Source organism: Megalops cyprinoides, chromosome 4 (assembly GCF_013368585.1).
Source record: "Megalops cyprinoides isolate fMegCyp1 chromosome 4, fMegCyp1.pri, whole genome shotgun sequence".
NCBI lineage: Eukaryota > Metazoa > Chordata > Actinopteri > Elopiformes > Megalopidae > Megalops > Megalops cyprinoides.
Genome location: NC_050586.1, coordinates 31,920,307 through 31,929,489, shown reverse-complemented (window position 1 = coordinate 31,929,489; position 9,183 = coordinate 31,920,307).

The window sequence follows — 9,183 nt, the reverse complement described above, 5'->3', positions numbered from 1 at the left end:
AGGAAGAGAAATGTCAAACAGGGAAAGAACCCAAGGCTGACTGTTCAGCAGCTTTTTAACACCTGCAGCGGGCCAGAGTGAGTTCAGCTCCGAAATACAGGACAAGAAAACAGCGGGGGTTTGGAGTGGAGGGGGGAAGAAAAGCAGCAAAGAAAAAAAAAATTCTGCCTGTTACACGCCTCGTCCCATATCGAAAACCAGCAACCTAAAATGAATTGTTTGTGACCAGAAGCATGTTATGCTTTTCTTTGGATGGAAAGCCAGCAGCATTGCATTATGGGAGAGGGACTGGTGGACACGTGGCCCCCCTGCAGTGTGAAAGGGTAGTTGCTGCACATGTCCCCATGCTTCACCTGACACATCAATGGTCCGCACTGTAGCCACGCTGACACTGACCTCCCGAAGACCCGGCCACTGAAACGGCCTTAACAAGGTATTAGCACAGTAATGTGTGGCTCAAAGCCTGGGCCATCTGCACAAAGCGCCTTCCTCCACACAAGGCCATTCCCCGGGTGGCGGGCCCTTTCAACTGAAGTTGCACAAAGGAGTCACAAGACACTGGGGCGCGCTGGGGCTTCTGACACGGCCTCTGCCCGCAAGACCCAGCACTGACCTGGGCAGGAAGGACGGGTCTCCACAGCGTATCCGACCTCGTAGTCCTGACCTCTCCAAGCAAGCACACGTGACAAGGAGGGTGACAGGGTGTGCAGGGAAGGCTCCACAATGTGAGTGTGTGGAAAATGTAGGAAGTGCATATGATTGCTCGACACCTGAAACTAACAGAGAACAGAGCCCCGTGTCCCGGCACGTCTCAGAGCAGAACGTTATCCGCCCCGGAAACCCCAAACTGAGGGGGCGTCCAGTGAGAGGTCAGATGCTCAGCGATTCAGAGGATGAGCTGTTCCAAACGCTACCCACACACACACACACACAGGTACACACATGCATGCACACACACACACGCGCACTCACACACGGACACACAGAAACACATGTGCATGCATTAACAAATATCGCATACACACACATGCACACGCATGGACATATGCATCCAATGCACATACATCTGCACGCACACATATGTACATAAAGCATGTGCAAGTGTGTACACATACACAAATATTTGCACACAGATGCAGGAAGCCACACGTACACATGCACACAAAGAAGCTAATGTTGCAGGCTGCGGGAAAACAGCCAAAGTCAAACCTGGCTCACATGCGAACGTTACAGAGGAAATGATGATGATTTGGAAACCAGTAAAGCCTTCGTTATTGTGACCTTCAATCAAGCGCAGCAGTCTACATGATAGCCATCTACGTTTTCCAAATCTCACCTTGAAAAATGAACGCCGGAAATCTTCTCCCTTTATGACAGAGGGACACAGCTGTTCACAGTGAGCATTAAGGTTATATACAGCACCGTGACTGAGCCCCCGGTTCCCCATACGAACAGGGAGAGAACACAATGTGCACGTCCTGCCCCCTTCACACCACTCAGGTCATAACCAAACGACAGCAATTCTGCCACAGGCTTACTGCTGGTATTTAAGTACTGTACATGTCTTTTATGTGTACCGTATTGCATACATTTCATTCCTGTTATTGCACTAGGCAAGATGCCATCTGTGACAGATTATGGCTGTCCAAATATTTAAGTGGATTGAAGAGTAAACTTTTTTTTTTTTCTGTGTCTTAAGGGTAATCTATGAGGTAAAAAGGCTAGCAAATGTAGGCCGCGTCTCTCGGTCTTGTCAGAATTAACAGTTAAATCATGATCATCATCTGAAGCCATAGCAGAATAATCAGTGTAACACTACTGCTACTGCTATCTTATTGTTATACTGTTTTAAAACAAACTTGTGTGTCTTGTATTGTCCGTTGTGTTGCGTATGTATTACCAGACTGTTGTGTGTGGCAGTCCTCTTTCTCGCTCTCTCTCTCTCTCCCTGCACACGCCGGGCAGGCGATCATGGGAGCGCGTTCTGTGAGGGGCTCATCTGTTACCGCGAGGCGAGCCGCACCTCCGAGCGAAGGCGGACGACAGGACGTCAGAGCGCCTGACAGTGATGGATGCGCCAAATTCTCTAGGCAAGTCAGGCGCTTGGACACATTAACAACAGGCACCTGCTTTCCCGTACAAATCTATTAAAAGATAACAGCAATGGCCGCTCCCGCTATATTACTAAATTATAGCTCCGCCGTACCTGTAAGTGCAGATTTCCTTTCTTTTTTCCCCCCCGGTGTAGAATGTCCAGTCTAACACTGCCACCTAGTGGAAAACCAGCATCATGCCTGTTTTAGCTTTCCATCATGTGCCCCCACTTAAACTCTGGACATGAAAAATGTCTCCTCGTGCCCTTAGTACAAAATGGACAATGTATAGAAGGCTGAGACTCTATGTATGCATCAAAATACTGACTGTTAGGGAAATCTGCACACATGAATGACATGTTTAAGTGACATATGCATATGAAGAAAAAAGTACACATTAATTAAGCCTTATCATTGCTCCTTCTCCAGAAAATCATACAGCACGCTTAGACACGCAAATTACAAAGAAATTAGGAGTGATAATTACTTGTGATAATTCAATAAAACACATCACCAGTCACTCAGTTTCCTCCTTCCCCAAGCTGCAGCTGCATGTATGGATAAAGCTGAGACATGAGACAGACAAGAACTAATTCTGTAAATGAACAGGTCTTGTATGCCAAACTCACTGTGCTTCCGCCTATATTTAGGCTAGAGATATTTATTCAAATGGTGTAATTTGGTATTTCTTCTTGATAATAACTGACCCACTGATGCACTTTCGATGGTGTTCTTAACCAGTCTCTTTCGCATTTGGATATGCCCTTTTTGGGGAATCTGTCAGGGACTGCATTTTTTGCTCACGCCAAAGTGCAGAAGTTGAATAGGTTTGTCCCTTAACTGACAGTGTCCCTGTCTTTTGAGACACATCTGGTTGTAATCTTTAAAGCTGCTTTTCTTCTTCATTTCTTCTTTTCTCTTACTCACTCTGTCAGACTGAATTAAAAAAAAAAAAAAAAAAAAAAACTTCAACTGGCTTTACCCTCATGGAGGGAATGTAGTTGTCCCCCAAATGAATTATTTTTTTCTATTTTTTTTGTTTGTTTCTCACGTCCTATGTAAAATTCAGACAAATTTGTTTCGGCAAATGGAACAGCAAGGTTAACTTGCCTTAATCACATTCAAATACATCTTTACATTTTTCTTATAAAGTACAGTTTTATAAACATCAGTGCTTATTAAAAATTTTTAATTGTATTGTCATGGCACTGACAATCTGAAATACTACTAACGCTACTAGAGTAGAGTATTACTACGCTACAGTAATACCACTAGCACTACTACCAAGGTACAGTACTACCTCGTCTACAATACAGTACTACTATTACTTATCGTTGTTATTATCATCGTATACATTTACAAATGTACAAATACATTTAGATGTCAAAGGGCTGTCAATAAAGTGAATGACTGAATAAAGAGAGTACAGTATACCTTTTGCAACACAGAGATGTACAGTACAAAGACTCCACAGGGAGCAACAAGTAGGGTGCCACTCCAAAATAATATTTAAAAAATTATAATACAAACCTATTTGCAGCATTTGGACAGAACACAAAAGTTGCATCTGTGATTACACCCACAAAAATGCTTATTTTTTATTTTGGTAAAGTGATCATAATATGAATAATATTGAGGTCTTATTTGCAGTGAGCTATTGTTTGACGCTTGTCAAAGCGCTGCTGCCCTTCGAAGCCCTCTGCTCTGCATATAACAGATTAATGGAGTTGTAGCGAGCAGTGAATCTACATGGTAACTTCTATGGAAAGACAATAATCTACAGAGCCCCACACATACACACAGCTGACATGTCAGCTGCAACAACACCAATCACTCCGCGTGTTTGTATACATGTGTGGGTGCATTTGTGCATGCTATTGGACATGTCCCCCACATGCCGCTTGGGGACAAAATCTCAAAGTTATTAAACCCACCATGACAGAAGCTGTGGTCATTCAGATGCCTTCAGTGCATTACTAAAGACCGACCCCCCCGAAAATGAACTCCGGCCCGTGTCCGAACACGTGCAAGCAACCACGGGCACGCTCCCTCGCCGCGGTATCGCAAACCCTTCGTTTCACGTTCAGACCAGCGTATTCAGACCGACGAGGCCAACTATCAGCACCATTCATATTTCATTATCCTTCAGGAGGGAAGACGGCCGCACAGTCTCAAGGAAAATCAATAGCATCCTTTTTTAAGGCCCGGGCCCAGAGCTGTGTGTTTTTTCGCCACGGCTGCAATGCAAGACTGTAAATCCAATTCTCCTCTCCAGTGATAATGAGGGGAGACTGCTGCCTAAATGATTGCAATGTGGTCGATATAAAAGCAGAAACAGGCCTAATGCAGGGGACCAGGTAGAAGACTGCACCTTGTAAATTTGCAGTAAGTAAATATTTGAGTGCACAGGGCAGAATGAATGAGAACAGTAAATACTTTATGGCCAGCACTTTGTCAGGGACATAAGTGCCTTTGCTTCTCAACACTTGCCCATTGCAGGATTTACAATCATTTGAGAAGTGACAATGCACAAAAATTACTACTTTTTCAGACCACTAAAAACCTTCATAAATCTCCGTCCTGGATGCCTCTTATTGTCAGTTATCATCTGGTGACAACGCTTTTTACCATCATTGTCCCGACAGAAATATGATATGTGAAACTGCGATGTCACATCACTTAGCATGATTTAGTCCAAGTCGGCCCACGCCATTTTAATCAATCAAATTTGTCACGTTTTACTGTAATGATCTTATGGTGAGTCCCTGTGATAAGGTGATGTATAAGTCTTATCTGTGGCTTGATTTAAAATGGCTTGCAGTTAATGCACCGGGGAAGTGTCCCTCTCCTCCCTCACCAGGTTTTCTGTCAAATTGGCAAATAAGTAGGCCAGTATTACCGCCACAGCCAGATAAAGAGACGCTCTCACTTCAAATGCCAACTTTGCGCACATCTTTATAGCATAAATCTCACACCAGGTCAGGTGACAAGCTCTCTCACATAAGTAAATCTTTTGAACACGGATCCTGCATGTTATGCTGTTAAAGAATTTCACCAGCTGTCTTTTTTGGCAGTTTTGCACTTGAAACCATGACACACAAAAGGTTTTTTGTCTCTAACCTGCTCCCCAACACCTCAGAGGCCTACTCATCCTCCAACAACAGCATCCAATTTTTAGAAAAGACAGCATTGCCTTATTTCATCTCTTGGCAAAGAAACTAATCTATGACACTTCTCTGGCGGCACTGAGGACCAGCAGGGATGACTGGTACAACCCATACCTCACATAAACACAGCATACAAAGTTTCAACTCCCATGTCTTCATTGAGACCAAATACAAAACAAACACTAGTGAAATGAATAGATTTTAACACCTGCTTTCTGAGCAGAACAAATTCACATTACATTATTGGCATTAAGCAGACACGCTTATCCAAAGCAATTTACATTGGTTACAGCTTTGTTTTTTCCTTTTGTTTTATAATGTTATCCATTTATACAGCTGGATATATACGGAGGCAATTACAGGGTAAGTACCTTGCCTAAGGGTACAGGAGCAGTGCCCCAGCAGGGAACTGAACCAGCAACCTTTTTGTTACAAGTCATGCTCCTTAACCACTATACTATACTGCTGCCCAGTGTTCTGTTCAGTAAAATAGTGGCTCATAGAATAAGAGTAGATGAGAGCTTAGGAAGGTTATTGAACAGGCTATTCAGCCCAGCTAGGTTTGTTCTGCCAATAGTCTAGACTCTAGTATGGATCTAGCACTGTGTCAAGGTTGTTCTTGAACACTAGCAGTCTTTACTTCCGCTGCAAATTCTGGTCAGGTCTCTCTGTGCATTAGTAACTCTTGGAGTGAAAAGTATACCAAAAACAGCTGGGCCGGTGCCTCTTTCTAGAAAAGAGATTACATCAGATAAGATCTGTGGGGTTCTGGAAATGCCATAGAATGGCACACACCATGACCTAGACACCTACACCCTCTTCCTAGCGCTGACTGTCATGGCAAAGAATGGCTGTTTCGGGTGGTGTTCTGCATGAGAGAACGCAGAGAGCACACGGTACCTGTGACCACGATGGAGTGGCTGGAGCCGCATGCCAGCAGCCTGACCCCACCCAGTTTCCCCGGGGCAAAGTCCTCCAGGATGCCGCTCTGGGGAGCGATGATTCCTGCCCCTCTCTGGCCGGTCTGTCCCAGGTCGCCACAGCCCCAGCACAGGAGCTCTGCACCCTGGCTCTGCACCGCCACCTAGAGGAGAGTCAAGAGAGCAACACTGTCCATTAAACAGTCGTTTAGAATATGTGTATGGCAATTTTGGCCTTTTACTATTTCTTGAGGACTTTTCTATTGCTTGAGTACTGTGTGCAAAGAAGACACATTGAAGATTGTGATAAAGTTTCAGTGAGGTTTCCTTCTATGAAACTTAAAACTAATATCTTGTCTGTTTAACCTTTGGAGGTAATTTTGAAAAGATTTAATAGTTTCTGGTGAACCACATGACTTCCAGGTCCCTGTAGCAATTTTTCTCTCCTGCACTAAAACTTCAATGAGTTCAGTAAAAAAAAATGACAATCTTTGTGTAGAAAACCTCACTTGTCACTTGAAAGTCATGTTGTAAATGTAGCTTCAATATGGGAGGGTCAGTATAACTGAAATTAATTCTACCTTCTTTATTTAGCATTAAAGATTCCATGGCATTTCTAGTAAAGAGAACACAATGGTTATGAACAAAGATTTAGTTTTTTTGGTTATTAAAGCCCCCATTGAACTCTTGCTTTGAGGCAGCTCCTGCCGATGGTCTAAACACTTTTTTTATTTTGAATTTGCCCTTTGTACTAATTAGAGTTTGACCCTGAAAATGCTGCATGGCGCTAGCATCAAATTCACATCCATACTCTGACAGTGTTATTATAGTTTTATTCCCAGGGAGGAGAAAATCTGAATTTTCTGAAAGAGCAAACCAATAGGTAACCTATTACGAAAATATGAGATCAATAGCTAATTTCTCTGCATTGATTACCACTTGAACATTTAAAATGTGCCCTGCAGCCACAATATGTGTTTAGAAGTGTGTTCCCAATTGGTCCTCATAAGTATTAAAATTATTGATTGAGGACAGAGGACTAAAAATGTCAAACAGTTCATTAATCTTAATAAGAACTGTACTTGATCAGGACCACCTCTTACTTTAAAGCTAGGTTATAATTGTTTGCTTTCAGCTGCATATAAGCTACACTGAAAACTTGCATTGAATAAATACATGAATAAAACTGCAAACAACAAGAGTGTGAAGTCACTTCCGTGTTAAAATCTTTTTGAAGAGGACACTAAAGTGTTTATTAAATTGGTATTAAAATATTTTTAAATCAGTGAAATCATGAAATCTTTTGTATTTTTAAATGCAGCCCACTGCTAGATCATTTAAAGTGTCATTGCACTATTAATTAACTTGACATTTGTTAAAACATTCTTTGTGTCATAAAGCTCCTTCATACAGCACAAAATATACACAACCTACAGTGTCCTTCAAAAACTAATCTGAATAATATACTTGTATCAAAACATATGGAAACACATTCTGTTCAGAGCAGCGATTGGCACCAGTTTTCATCGTTGTCAAATCAGGTTTACCATGTTTTGTATGCACTGGTTAAATTCCTATATTTACAGCTTCGGTTATAATGAAGATGTAGATTTACAGATGTGAGTCTGTCCAGTGACCTCATCAGGACTGAACTCTAGCAATGGTGAGTCACTTCCACCCTCATTGCCTGGAAGGTTTATTATAGTCATGATACCTGATGACTTTAATGGAGCCACCAACTGCAGGTTACGACTGAGAGACTGACTGCTTGGCTTGACTGTGTAGGCCCAAATCTTCCTGCTGATGTGGTGCAAATCTGTCATCAGACAGCTCAGGTCACAAACTGCCACCTGTGGATTTGATCTGCCTGTTTTCCAATTCACACTCCAGCACAGTAGGTGGCGTTATGCACCCCCAAGTTGCTTTGCAACCTGCCGTTCATTCCGGCAAAGAAGAAGAGCCTACCACCCGGACCCCACCCAGATTCAATAACTACAGGCTGGTTGGATTACTGCTCTGTTTTAGAACATTGTTAGTATTAATGCTGAAACAGTATCCCCCTTCATGAGAAACAGGAGACAGAACACTGGTAGACTTTTGACCATTATAAATCCACTTCCTGAATGAAAGTTAATTATTTACATGTCTAGAGGCATGTCTAGATTTGTTTTGGTACAGGATTCAAACATTGTCCACGGGCCTCATTTCATGATTTCTGTTTAGATCTATTCCTTGCTGTGAGGGGATTTTGGGCAGAGTATGAAATGCGGCCATATTCCTTCAAGGCTCTGTCCACTCTTAGCCATTTTACTACTAATCACAGAACTCAGTTCAACTGTTCATTCCAAAATGCCTACAAAATTGTCATGCCAGCACTTCAAACAATGAACTCTTACAGACAGAGCTGAAGCTTGCTCTGCAATTCAGAAAATCTGTTCTCCATTTAATACTACTAACATACATACTTACTGTGAGAAATGTCACTTTTGATCACATATTACTATGCATCATAGCTACATGACATAATAACACAAAGAGGTAAAATACTGATCAGCATAGGCTCTCAAAGTGCACCTATGTATTTCTGAGAGCTAATCAAGGTGTGAAACTGGCCTCATTTGCTCTTATTTTCAAAGGGTTGCGTGGTTAGTATTTCCCACGAAAGTAGATGCATGACAGAGCTCTCTCTCGCTATGGGACACCAGCTGTCCTGAAAGTGTGTGTGCGTGTGTGTGTGTGTGTGTGTGAGAGAGAGAGAGAGAGAGAGAGAGAGGAGAGAAGAGAGAGAGGGGCCATGTTCTCTGAATACCTCCCACTCTTTAACCATGTGGGCTGTATGTGAGTGAAGCAGTACGAGCTACTCCCAGGCAGGATGAACTGACAGTGTACTCTGAATTCTGAATAAGACCCAAGAGGACTGACCTGGGACGACATGGCGCGAACCGCTGGTGTGAAGAAGTAAACGTCCTGGGAAGACGGCGCAGTCACTGTGCTCCTGAGCCA